The 13,322-nt window shown below is 40.6% G+C and overlaps 1 long non-coding RNA gene across 1 annotated transcript in view; it reads left to right on the forward strand.

Annotated features, from left to right (window-relative positions):
• The first annotated feature begins 227 nt into the window (after window positions 1-227).
• Window positions 228-13,322, forward strand: part of LOC117363388 — a 39,035-nt gene continuing 25,940 nt past the window's right edge. Inside the window, exons 1-2 of the long non-coding RNA XR_004540044.1 lie at window positions 228-361; window positions 2,102-2,182. This is a non-coding gene — a long non-coding RNA (uncharacterized LOC117363388). The remainder of the gene's footprint in view (window positions 362-2,101; window positions 2,183-13,322) is intronic.

The raw sequence follows: 13,322 nt of genomic DNA on the forward strand, positions 1-13,322 counted from the left end.
ATACATTCGGTTTGTGGGGTTAGAGGGGTCCCTGGGTGGTGGCCCCTTCTGACCTTAAGGCTGTGACTCCTTTAGCAATAGTTGTGCTGTTTTCAATTTGTTACTGTTCAAATTTCTTGTTTTGAATTTGTTTTCTTGAGCAGAATTGATATGTAGCGGGGAGTCCCCACGCCTCCTCTCCCTCTCTCATTTATTGTGTTTCCTGTTTTATTAGGTTTACCTGGCTTGTTTACAGACTGGAGTTTCAGGGTATGTAGCAGGATATATCCACTAGAACTTGATTTGGAGTTACCTGCAGCTCAAAGCTAGTGGAGTTACATTACCCTCCAGAGGAGATTTACAAGAAAGAAGATTAGCAGAGGTAAGAAACCTAATCTTTCATTCTAGATTTTTAATGAATATGTTAAACAATAGTGACCCTAGTACAGAACCCCAGGCTATTCTATTGTTCAGGTTTAAAAAAAATACATTTTGGCATACACAGCCAAATCTAAACAATACATATGATCACTACAACTCAATCACATTTGTACTTCCTCAGTCCCTGTCATAGTAATACCACTAGCAAGTATATACCTCCCCTTTTTTAATGCCCTCTGGAGTTTTTCATGAAGAACTCAATCGGATGCTTTCTGAAAATCCAGATGCACTCTATTACTCAGCTTGTTCTTATTCACATGCTTATTTATACTCTTGGATAATTCTAGTAGATTAGTAAGGAATGACTTTTTCCTTTGCTAGATTCATTTGAATCTCTTCCATGAAACTGTCTGTCCATAAGCCCAGTAATTCTGTGTTTAATAACTTCCACTGTTTTGGTTGACACAGCATCTGGTTCTAACTGGTCTGTAATTTCCTGGATCACCCATGGAGTTCTTTTTAAATATCCTCTCTATCCTCTAGTCTGTATTTATAGTACAAATGTGCCACCATGTATTTTGTTAAATTTTATTATTAGCCACTTTGATATAGGCAAATAAAGTTCTTAGAAATAAATTACATTCCATATTATAAGAACATAAGAATAGCCTTACTGGGTCAGACCAATGGTCCATCAAGCCAAGTAGCACATGGCCAATCCAGGTTACTAGTACTTGGCCAAAATCCAAAGAGTAGCAACATTCCATGCTACTGATACAAGATAAACAGTGGCATCCCCCATGTCTTTCTCAATAACAGACTATGGACTTTTCCTCCAGGAACTTGTCCAAACCCTTCTTAAAACCAACTATGCTATCCGCTCACATCCTCTAGCAACACGTTCCAGAGTTCCAGAGAAAAAAAAATTTCCTCCTATTGGTTTTAAAAGTATTTCCCTGTAACTTTATTGAGTGTCCCCTAGTCTTTGTAATTTTTGACTGAGTGAAAAATGGATTCACTTGTACCGTTCTACTCCACTCAGGATTTTGTAGACTTCAATCATATCTCCCCTCAGCTGTCTCTTTTCCAAGCTGAAGGGCCCTAACCATTTTAGTCTTTCCTCATACAAGAGGAGTTCCATCTCTTTACCATCTTGGTCGCTCTTCTTTGAACCTTATCTAGTGCCACTATATCTTTCTTGAGATAAGGATGCCAGAATTGAACGCAATATACCATATGAGGTCGCACCATGGAGCTATCTATACAGGGGCATTATAACATTGTCAATAGCAAGTCTTCAATTTTATATTTGATTATGTGTATATGTATATTTTTGTTTGTTTGTTTTATATATACTGCTTTTGTTGGAAATCAATGTACATAAAATCAACAGAATATAAGAACAGAGAGAAATAAACAATTTGACAATAACATATAGATGACAAAAGGAGCTTAGAAAGAGCATCAAAACAATTGAACATAAACCACCAGCCTGAGAAAAGGCATTTGCATGAGAGACAGTAGTGCACTACTATATAAGAGCATAAGAATTGCCATGCTGGATCAGACAAAATCCATCAAGCCCAATATCCTGTTTCCAGCTGTTTCCAACCCAAGTTCCAACTACCTAGCTACCTACCAAGTCCCAAGTAGTAAAACAGATTTCATACAGCTTATCCTAGGAATAAGAAGTGGATTTTTCCAAGCCATCTTAATAATGGCTTTTGGACTTCTCTTTTAGGAAATGCTGAATGAAGATCAGGTTCTGAAACCAGTTTCTGAACTCGGGGGCAATTTCCCGTCTAAGGACGACTAAGTTGACGTGAGCAAATATTTTTCTTTGTGAGCAAAGTCTGAGTTGACATGAACAAAATTTTTCTTTTACATTACCTTGTGAGCACTTTTTACTCACACTCACACACACTCAAACTCACACTCACACACTCTGATGCTTTCCGTACTTGTTCACCTGTACTTTATATGTACTCTGAATGTGACTCAGATACTGGATATTTAGCACAGCTTAAAATGAAACACTGCCCCCCCTCAAAAAAAGAAGGGGAGGTGGAAACAATAGGTGCATTTTTGAACACAGCAGGGAAGAACTATCTACCAGCTGCCTCCCCCAGTACCTCTTTTACTGACATATTATACTGTATTCTCTATATGCACTCCAGGGAATTATGTACGAAAAAATTCAAAATAATGCATGGCAAAATGATACAGCATATTGAATAGAATAGTATTTATATACTATATAGTATTTTGGAAATATATGGAGGTACTTTAACATTTGGCTCAGTCAGCCCTAGCTCCCCAGACTAGCATCTAGTAATGTTTAGCAGTACTGTAACAGAAATTCTGAGGTTACTGGCAACCATAAAATTATTTACCTAGCAATGTTTTAGGTAGGTTGTCAAATGGCCACCAAGCTTCAGCTATTACAGATATATTAGGCATTATTTTTATTAGCTGTACCTAAATGTTAGAGCAGCAGGCTGAGAGCCAGGGAAGCCAAGGTTCAAATCCTACTGATCCTCCTTGAGGTCTCCAATGAGTCACTTAAGCCTCCATTGTCTCTTATGCAAAACTTTAAATTGTAAGCCCTCCGGGGACAGGAAAATACCTACTGTACCTGAATGTTAATTGCCTTGAGCTATTACTAGGAAAGGTGTGGTGTAAATCCAATAGCAGGCACTAAGTGAAATAATGCAACACTACATATGTCGCTAAGGACCTACAGAGCAATTCCAACATACCATAACTTCCATGATTCACACACAACAATAGCCTGCTTAGGAAAAGATAGCACCACAGTGGGTCCTAGAACATCAGTACACCGATTAGAAAAGTAAACATGCCAGATTAGTACAGATCAATCTTGCAGTCAGTGCTGACAGAAAACCATGTCTCTTTCACACATGCAGAACACAGACCCTCACCCAGTAAAAAATAATTAACCACAAAATAGAAATAAAAATTAAACTGAACCTCCAATAAGCCAGACTCTGCATACAGTTCAACACTAGAGAAAGTGAAGCAACATTCTGCAAGCATCCAGCAATTTTAGAACTTTGTCACTCTACTTGGACCCCGAGGGTGTGAAGGCAGGCAACCGTGCTTCCTGGTTGATGTGGAAACTGGAGATTAAGCAGGAAAGAGAGGACTATTCTCATTGAAACCCCCATCTCCAAAATCCTGAAAAAGGGTTCTCTGCAGGATTAAACCTATAGTTCAGATACACGACGTGCTTATGTGACCACTACTAAAAATGCTGTTTTGACTGTCAGGTCCATCAATAACGCTGTCTCCAAAGGCCTTACAGAGCTCTAGCCTGCAGAATAAGATTAAGACTTCATGGTCTTCTCTCCATACTTTCACAAAGTTTTATAGGGTGGATGTAGTGGCCAAATTGGATACCACGTTTGGATCTTCAAATGTTCCAGAATGATGTTTCCTTAGCAACAGCAGCAGATGAATCCAGAGACCAATGGGATAGCCCACATCTACCAGCAGGCGGTGATAGAGAAACTGATTAACAGGTGGTCCTATTGGCTGGGACTCCTCCTGTATCTCCAGTATGCTCTATCTCCCAGCAGGGGAAAGTTGCTATTCACCTAGCTCCTGGATTCTGGCTGTGACTAGAAACTTATTTCTCCTGTTGAGATTTTCTCTTCAGTGAGTTATCAATACTATTTCTCCTGTTGAGGTTTCCTCTTCAGTGAGACAGGGGTGTCCAGCTGGACGGTGCCAGCTTTAGAGGTTACACCTGGGCCCCCCCAGGTCCCTACCTCACCCTCCCTCCGGTGATAGAGGGTTTGACTTAGTCCCTGTTTTATTTCTTCTTTCCCTTATTTACAAAAAAAACCCCAAAAACACAGGGACAACACAGTTCCATTTCTGTCCTGCTTGTGCTGAGCGACCGGCATTTTCCGGCACTACTATTGAGGTTGTGAGTATATGTTTACTTCTCTTTGTATTTGAACTGCGGGTGCTGTTTTGTGCTGGTGTGAGCACTGGTGGTTTACCGTTGAGTGGTTCTTTTCTTTGGTTCAAACTGTTTTATTGTGGAGTGAAATTTAGTTTTCTCCGGAGTGGCTTCGGTGTAGGGCTACACTCGGTTTAGGGAGTCTCTCGCGCGGCAGAAGCATGAGCTTCTTTTTTTTCCCGGGACAATGGAGCAGGATCGTTTGTGGCTGGAGCTGTTCCTTCACAACGTTGGCGCGGCCAGTGGAGGAGGCCTTATGTGAACGGCTCCCGGTGTTGACTTCGGGAGGTGCATGATTGCACGACTCCCAGTGTGACCGTGGGGAGGTGAGATTGGCTCCGGGTGTGTTCTTTGGTCACTGACCAGGAGCCGGGTCTTTGCTGAGCGCTCGAGGTGCATGCTTGTTCTGTGATACTGTTGAGACCGAGCAGCTTTAGTTCATGTCCTCCCCATGTTGCATTTTCCTGATTTGGGGCCGCGGCTGCGTGTGTGTATGTTTCTTTACGGAGCTCCGGAGCTGTTTCTGCAGCGCTGTTCTAGGAGCCGGCATGTTTTGGCGCAAACCTTCCCGCGCTTGGGTTTCCTGCGCGAGCGGGACCGCTGCAGCGTTCAGGGGGCTATTTTATGCTGCTGAATTTCTCAGCGTGTGCCACAGCTTCTCCCTTTCGGGGTCTACTACATCGGGGCTGTTTAGTCAGCTTTGACCATTGTGGCGGTGTTCCAATTTGGTGGGTGGGTGTATTCCTCTACCTTCACTTAATGAGAGGCAGTTAGTTTCTTGGGTCTGTTCTGTTATGTCTCAGGGGACTTCAAGAGGATGTTTCTGTCATGTGTGGCTGCCTACGCTCATTTTTTTTTCACTGTCATGGGTTATCAGTAGGCATGATGATGGGCCCGGAGAGTTCCTGTGTTTCCTACAGGTAGTTCACTGTCTCTCTTGGGGTCCCTGAAGGGTGGAACTATGTTTCTTGCTCTGTGCAGCTCTGCGTGTGTCTGGTAGCGCTATAGACCTACTTCTTCCACGTATTTTGTCTGGTTTCCCAGTGAGGGGACTCTCTTGGGGCCTGTTGACTCTTCACTTCTTCCTGTGGGATGGATGTCTCCGGGGTCTATAGGTCTTTGACGCTTATTGCGTGAGGGTCGCCATCTTTTCCTGGCGCGTGCTAGGCAGCACTCCTATCTAGTGGACAGGTCTCTGAGGCTAATGATGGCTAGGGGCATGTTTCCTCTTCCTCCACATGCTTAGGGTGACATGCATTATCTGCCTGTTGTCATCATCCCTGATGCTCTCTTTTGGCTTGGGAGCGTGATCTGCTATACGTCATGGTGCAGATCGTTTTCTAGGAAGAGGCATATGCTACTTATGGATTATGCCTAGTGCAGTAGAACAGTGGTCTCAAACGCAAACCCTTTGCAGGGCCACATTTTGGATTTGTAGGTACTTGGAGGGCCTCAGAAAAAATAGGTAATGTCTTATTAAAGATGACAATTTTGCATGAGGTAAAACTCTTTATAGTTTTTCTAAATTTTTCCTTTTGGCTAAGTCTTAATAATAATATTGTAATTTATAGCTAGAGACTTATGATCAAGAAACTACTTTATTTTACTTTTGTGATTATGATAAACATACCGAGGGCCTCAAAATAGTACCTGGCGGGCCACAAGTTTGAGACCACTGCACTAGAAGGAAAAATTAGGTATTTAACTCGATAATCTTCTTTCTAATAAACAGACATATCATTCTGGAAGTCCACTCTGTCAGAAGATGTTCATTAGTCTGCTTGCTGTCTCGGACATATCTGTATTATCAGATACCTTGTTTTTTTCCTCTGACCATTACAGTCAAGGATAGAGGGATCTACCACTATTGTGAAGAGACCATGGAGTATCTTTCAGAACTCCAAGACTGTTAGTGGAGGTTGTGCTCAGGTATGAGTAGGTGACCTGTTCGTTCCACCACGTTATGGGGTTAAATGTTTAGATGTTTCATGATTATTTCATGTTATGTTATATGTTATGATATGAGCAGAACAGACTTGTTTCTCGGGGACAGTCCCCATATCCCTCCCTGTTATTTTTTCTCCTTTAGAGCTAACCATCTGCTTTTATACAAACTGAGGTATTACAGAACAGCCCAAAGGGATCGAAGGCGGAGCAGAAAAAATGTAAATGAGGCTTTCTACGCTGGATGTTCCGACCAGAGATTCATAACCCAAGATGTGTCTATTTATTAGAAAGAAAAATAGAAACACGATGGCAGATAAAGGCCATTCACAGTAACCATTATCTCTTTCTCTCTCCGAGAGATCCCACGTGCCTATCCTAGGCCCTCTTGAATTCAGACACAGTCTCTGTTTCCACCACCTTTTCTGGGAAACTGTTCCACCCATCTACTACCCTTTCTGTAAAAAAGTATTTCCTCAGATTACTCCGGAGCCTATCACCTCTTAACTTCATCCTATGCCTTCTCATTGCAGAGTTTCCTTTCAAATGAAAGAGACTCGACTCATGCACATTTATATTACACAGGTATTTAAACAGTTCTATCATATCTCCCCTCTCCCGCCTTTCCTCCAAAGTATACAGATTGAGATCTTTGTCTGTCCCCATACATCTTATCACAAAGACCACAAGATTATCAAGGTAAGTACCTAATCTTTCTATAGTGCAGTTTCTAGAATATAGTGGATTACAGGACCCAAGGCAACATGGATTCACTAAAGGCAGGTCTTGTCAGACAAATTTGATCAATTTCTATGACTGGGTGACCAGAGAATTGGATAGAGTGAATGTACTAGATGTGATGTATTTAGATTTTGACAAAGCCTTTGACAGTGTTCCACACAGACATCTAATAAATAAACTGAGTGCCCTTTGTATGGGCCCCAAAGTAATGGACTGGAACAGGAACTGGTTGAGTGGAAGGTGACAGAGGGTAGTGATCAATGGAGATTGCTCTAAGAAAAGGGATGCTACCAGTGGTGCGTCTCAAGGTTCAGTTCTTGGGCCTGTTCTTTTTTGTAAACAATATTGCTGAAGGGCTGACTGGTAAGATTTGCCTCTTTGCGGATGATACTAAAATCTGCAATAGAGTAGACACCCCTGATGGTGTGGAAAACATGAAGAAGTGCCCTAATGAAGCTTGAGGAATGATCTGAAATTTGACAACTATTTAATGCTAAGAAATGCAAAGTCATACATTTGGGCTGCAAATCCTAGAGAATAATACAGTACAAGGGGTGAATAAATTTTTTGCACAAAAAAAGAGCAGGACTTGGATGTGATAGTATGTGATGATTTTAAGATGGCCAAACAGGTATGATTGTTCCCTGACAATAGTGATCATCACTTGATCAAACCTGAGGTAATAACAAAGTAAAGACACTAAGAAAATTGCCTCAGCATTTAACTTTCAAAATGGAAAGTGATAAAATCAGGAAAATAGTTTTTAAAACACTTAATGGAACAGCTGCAAAGGTTAGGGGTTTAAATCAATCATGGACTTTTTTTTTTTTTTAAAGAATGCAGCCTTAGAACTAGAAGCTCAGATCAGATTTATTCTACATATCAAAAAAAGTAGAAGGAAGACCACAAAGCAGCCAGAGTGGTTAAAAGGAGAATTGAAAGAAGTTATTAAAAGGGATTGGACTTGATATACTTATGTTCTGTAGTTGCAATCAGTGGTTTACACATTATATGCAGGTACTTATTTTGTTTGTGGACAATGGAGAGTTAAGTGACTTGCCAAAGGTCATAAGGAGTTGCAAAGAGAATTGAACCCAGTTCCAAGTTTATTAAAAATTTGTTATACTGCCTAATCAGACATCTAGGCTGTATACATTAGCTAAAAAAAAGTGTAACATAAAATATATAAAAAATGACTAATTTAATAAAAACACATTACTGGAGAGCAATTAGTAGGACCCACAAAAACAAACATAGAACAATGGGGAGAGAGAGAGAACTATAATCTTGAAAGAAAAGGACAAAAAAGGAAGAAACAGAGTGCAGGGAAATCATATAGTCGTCCTTAAAAGAACAGTTATAGTCCAAAAGCATCATTGAACAAGAATGTTTTTAGTTTGGACTTAAAATGATTTAGGATTGTCTCTTCTCTTAGATAATTTTGGGTAGAATTCCAGAGAGAGGGGGTGGTAACTGAAAAGATGTCAGAACTGTCACGGGCACCCTGAGGCAAAGGCTGTCTTGAGGGTGCAAGTGGCAGTACTTCCAGTGACCGCTAGGGGCGCACTGGCTATTAGGATACCAAGCTTGCTCAAAGGCAAAATCACCAGTATGACAAGAGTTCTTCAAGTAAAACAAAAATCAAGTTTATTGTGAAACAAATAAACTTCAGAAAAACATGTGGCTTTTCCAATAGCATTCAAACAATGCAAAAAGAATATCAAAGAAACAAACCATTCACAAAGGCAAAATTCAAAACATAGGGTTTCTTTCCCAAAACACAGTAAGACAAGATGGCTTTATACAGCTGATCAAGATGGTGGTAAATCCTTGTATGTCAGAATGGCAGTCAGCTCTAATTCAGCCTGGAGCTTGCCTTCCAGCCCAAGCCTCTGTGTGTGCTCAGCACAGAGGAAAAAACAAAAGTTCAAAATACAGCATTCATAAAGAAAGATAAGTTCTGTTTCAGGTTTTAAGTTCCTTTGTAAATCCTTCAGGCTTAAAATAATGTCAGCCTTAACAGGTTCAGCGCTTAGCAGGTTCCTTTTTCTGAGTGCTGGGGCAGCCTCTTAATGAGTGCCCTTCCCCCACCTGCACTCTTTAGTCAGAAAAAAAACACCAAACGTCTGTAAAACCTAACAGTGAGTTCTTTAAGCACAAAGTGGTTCTTTAGGTTTGACAGGAAAAATAGTCCTCTTCTTAGGACTATGCACTCTGGATCTCAGCATAAGTAGAAAAATAATAGCAAATCTTCCATTGCAATTCCCACAGTAAGAACAGCTTTTTCACTTGTCTTTAATCAGCCAACATAAGTCCTTGTTCTGAAGGCTGCTGTTCTATGAACTCCCAAAAGTAAATATACTGAACTCTCTCAGGATTAATTCCTTCTCCAATGTCCTAGGCTCTTGATTACTGTATTTTTCGCTCCATAAGACACACTTTTTTCCCACCCAAAAGTGGGTGGAAATGTCGGTGCTTCTTATAGACCGAAGATAAAAATTTTGGCCACCCCCCTGTACCTTTTTAAAACTTCCCCCCATTGTAGCTTTTTAAAACGGATCCATGGATTCCCCCCTCCCCCTGTCCCTTTATAAACTGCGTTTTAAAACGGACCCATCCTCCTGTCTGTCCGTCATGTGGTCTTTTTGGTGGATCACCCGCCATACCTTTAAAAATGCAGCTAATAGCCTGGTGGTCCAGCGGTGTGTCGGCCGTCAGGAGCGAGCTCTCTGCGCTTCTGCCTGGGCCGCGCTGCTTTCTGAATGGCTGCCCAGTTCTCACGAGTCCTGCGAGAACTGATGATTGGAAGATGGCCAGCATTATGCCAATTTTTAAAAAGAATTCCAGCGGTGATCCTAGAAATTACAGACCAGTAAACCTGACCTTAGTGCTTGGCAAAGTAGTGGAAACTATTATAAAAAATAAAATTTCAGAACTTGTATAAAAACATGGTTTAATGGGACAGCTGAGGGAGGTCTTGCCTCATCAATTTGCTTGATTTCTTTGAAGGTTTGTTTAAACCTGTGAATAAAGATGTGCCGGTTAATGTAATGTATTTAGATTTTTAGAAAGCTTTTGACAAAGTTCTTCATGAGAAACTCCTGAGAAAATTAAAAAGTCATGGGATAGGAGGCTATGCTGTATTGTGGATTAGGAATTGGTGATTGAACAGAAAACAAAGGGTAGAGTTAAATGGCCAATATTCTGAATAGAGTAGGGTAAGTAGTGAGTGCCATATGGATCTGTAATAGGACCAATGCTATTTAACTTATTTATAAATTATCTGGAGATTGGAAAGAAAAGTGAGGTGAATAAATTTGCAGATGACACAAAATCATTCAAAGTTGTCGAAACACATGAAGACTATGAAAAATTGCAGGAAGACCATAGGAAATTGGAAGGTGGACATCAAAATGGTAGATGAAATTTATTGTAGACATGTGGACAAATGCACAGTAATGCACATCAGGAAGAATAATCCAAATCACGGTTACCTTGTGCTAGTGCCCACCTTAGGTAAAAGAAAAAGATATGGGTGTCATTGTAGACACTACGCTGAAATCTTCTGCCCAATGTGTGGCTACAGCAAGCAAACAAACAGGATGGTAGGAATTATTAGGAAAGCGATGGTGAATAAGACCAATAATATTATACTGCTTCTGTATCGCTCTATGGTTCATCTTTACCTTGAGTATTGCACACAGATCTGGTCACCATATCTTGCCTCAGCAATTTTTTACAGTTGTATGAGGACACGAATAAACAAGTGGTTAAAAGTGAGACTGTCAATTTGTATCTAGATTTTCAGAAAGATTCTGGCAAGGTCCCTCATGAGAGACTCTTGAGAAAATTTTTAAAAATGTGGAATAGGAGGCAATGTTGTGTTGTGGATTGGGTATTGGGTAAAATAAAATAATGAGTAGCATAAAATGATCAGTTCTCTAAATAGAGGAAGGTGAGTAGTAGTGAGAATGGTGCTTTTTAACATATAATTGATTTGGAAAAGGGAATGATGAATGAAGTGATCAAATCTGAAGATAAAACCAAACTATTCAAAACTTTAAAATCAATTGCAGACTGTGAAAAATTGTAGGCTAGAATACTGGGCATCTAAATGGCAGATGAAATTTTGAGATGGCTAAGTGCAAAGTTCAATGGGAAAGCAGATCTGCTGATTTCAAGGAATCTGCTTTGAGTTTATCAGGAAATTGAAGCAGATGTTGCATGTAAATTCAGATTATATTTCAACAGCCCTCCCCCACACTAATTGGACAATATACAGTATTTCCATATAACCCAAAAGCAGTATTGCATATCTCCAGTCCCCTTAGTGCATTCTGGAAAGGAGTGTTTATATTTACCTATTTGCTTTTTTCAGCGGATACAATTTTCATCCACCTGCAACACCATCTAGCGTCCATGCTGTCTAGTTATATAAACATAAAAAACTGAGAGATAGGTAAGGGCTTGCTACTAGAAGGTAGCGCTCAACAATAACAGGATTCATGATAACAAGCGCTCGATGATAGCACACAAGAATAAATTCATCTGTTTGGGTGAGGCATTAAAAATACGCCACTTTTCCTGCTTAGAACATGCTTTTTCTCAATGGAGGGGGAGGGAGGAATCTTCATTTTTATTCTTGTCATCAGCAGCAACATGGTACAAGACATTCGGATTTCATTTTTAATTGTTCTGTTAATTTCATTTAAACATGTTTTATAATTGTATAAATTAATTGTCCTGTGAGCACCTAGAGCTATAGTAAAAGGCTTTACCAGAAACTAACACACATTAATATGTGGAGGTGCATAATCAAAAGATGCTTCTAAGTCCGTTTTGGGCCTAAGACGCTAGTCGCCCAAAGTCAGACATGGAAAAGTCCATTTTCGAAAAATACATCTAATTGTACGTCCAGACCGCCAAGTCGTCTATCTTTATACCCCATTTTCAACCAAAAATTAGTCAAAATCAAAAACACCTAGAAAAAGACCTTTTGGACGTGGGCGGCGGGGTCAGCAAAGTGATGGACTGGACACCAGTCCCAGAGCAGTGGGGTACCTTAAAGGACACTGCTGTGAACTTCACAAAAAGGGTGCCACATACACATCTCACTACAACAACCTTATAGGTCATGGTGAGCCCCCCCAAACATCCCCCAGAACCTACTAGACCCACCTGTCTACCACCCTAGTAGCCCTTATGGCTGCAGGTGCCACTTATATGGCAGTACATAAGGGTTTTGGGGGGTGCACATGTTTCACCATGCATGCAGTGGTTAGAGTAACTTATGGGCCTGGGTCCTCCTCTCCATGGTTCACTAGCCCACCCCCCCAGGCTTCTTAAGCCACCTCTGTGCAGCTCTACTAGGCTTTCCTATGCCAGGCTGCCAGGTGCTGATGTTCTGGAGGCAGATATGTGACTTTTTATGATGAATTATGGCGGTAGGGGGGAAGGGGTCAGTAATCACTGGGGGAGTGTGTAGGGGTCTTTACTTTGTCCCTGCAGTGGTTAACTTGTCACTTTAGATACCTTCTTGTTACTTAGATTTGGTTTTAGATGGTCTAAGTCACAACGTCCAAGTTCCGTCTAGGCAGTGTTGTTAAACTTTCGGTTATACATGCAGTATGACTAAGTCTAGGATGGTCCATGTCCCGCCCAAATCCTGCCTTCACCACTTCTTCTAAAACGCCCTTTTTAGCTCTGGGCGTACTACAGCACTGTGAAGGCCTAAGTCGTGTTTTAGATCCGTCTAAAACCCAGTTCGATTATCTGCACTTGGACGACTTGTCTCACTGATTGTCTAAGTGCTGATTTAGGCCAGTTTTTAGACGTAGTTCCTTTTCGATTATGAGCACCACATTGTTTACTGCAGGGCCTGATTTTTTTGTTTGGCGTTATTTTGTTTTTGTAATTGGCAACACACATTAGTAAATCTAATTCCTGGTTTGCAAAGATCATAGGTAAAGAACCAGAAGAGTTTCCTTAGTATTTTTTACCTCCTATATTTTTTTTTTCTGTGTGACTAATCATTAAAGAAAGAATGCTGTATTCTATATACAATGTATTTTCATACAGGACAGTCTGAAACTTCCTTGAAAGGTTTTTGGCATGGACTGTTACTTTGCAGTAGATGCTTTTTAAATGGCAGCTTGCCATACTTAGAACTTTATGGTATAAAGAACTGATATCATATTACAACAGAATAGACATATGTCCTTATATAACTTTTGCAGACCTGGTTGGATAGGATACCAGTGCCTTAGAAACAGCTTTCTCCAGAACATGT

The sequence above is a fragment of the Geotrypetes seraphini genome, chromosome 7 (genome assembly GCF_902459505.1).
Source record: "Geotrypetes seraphini chromosome 7, aGeoSer1.1, whole genome shotgun sequence".
Classification (NCBI taxonomy): Eukaryota; Metazoa; Chordata; class Amphibia; order Gymnophiona; family Dermophiidae; genus Geotrypetes; species Geotrypetes seraphini.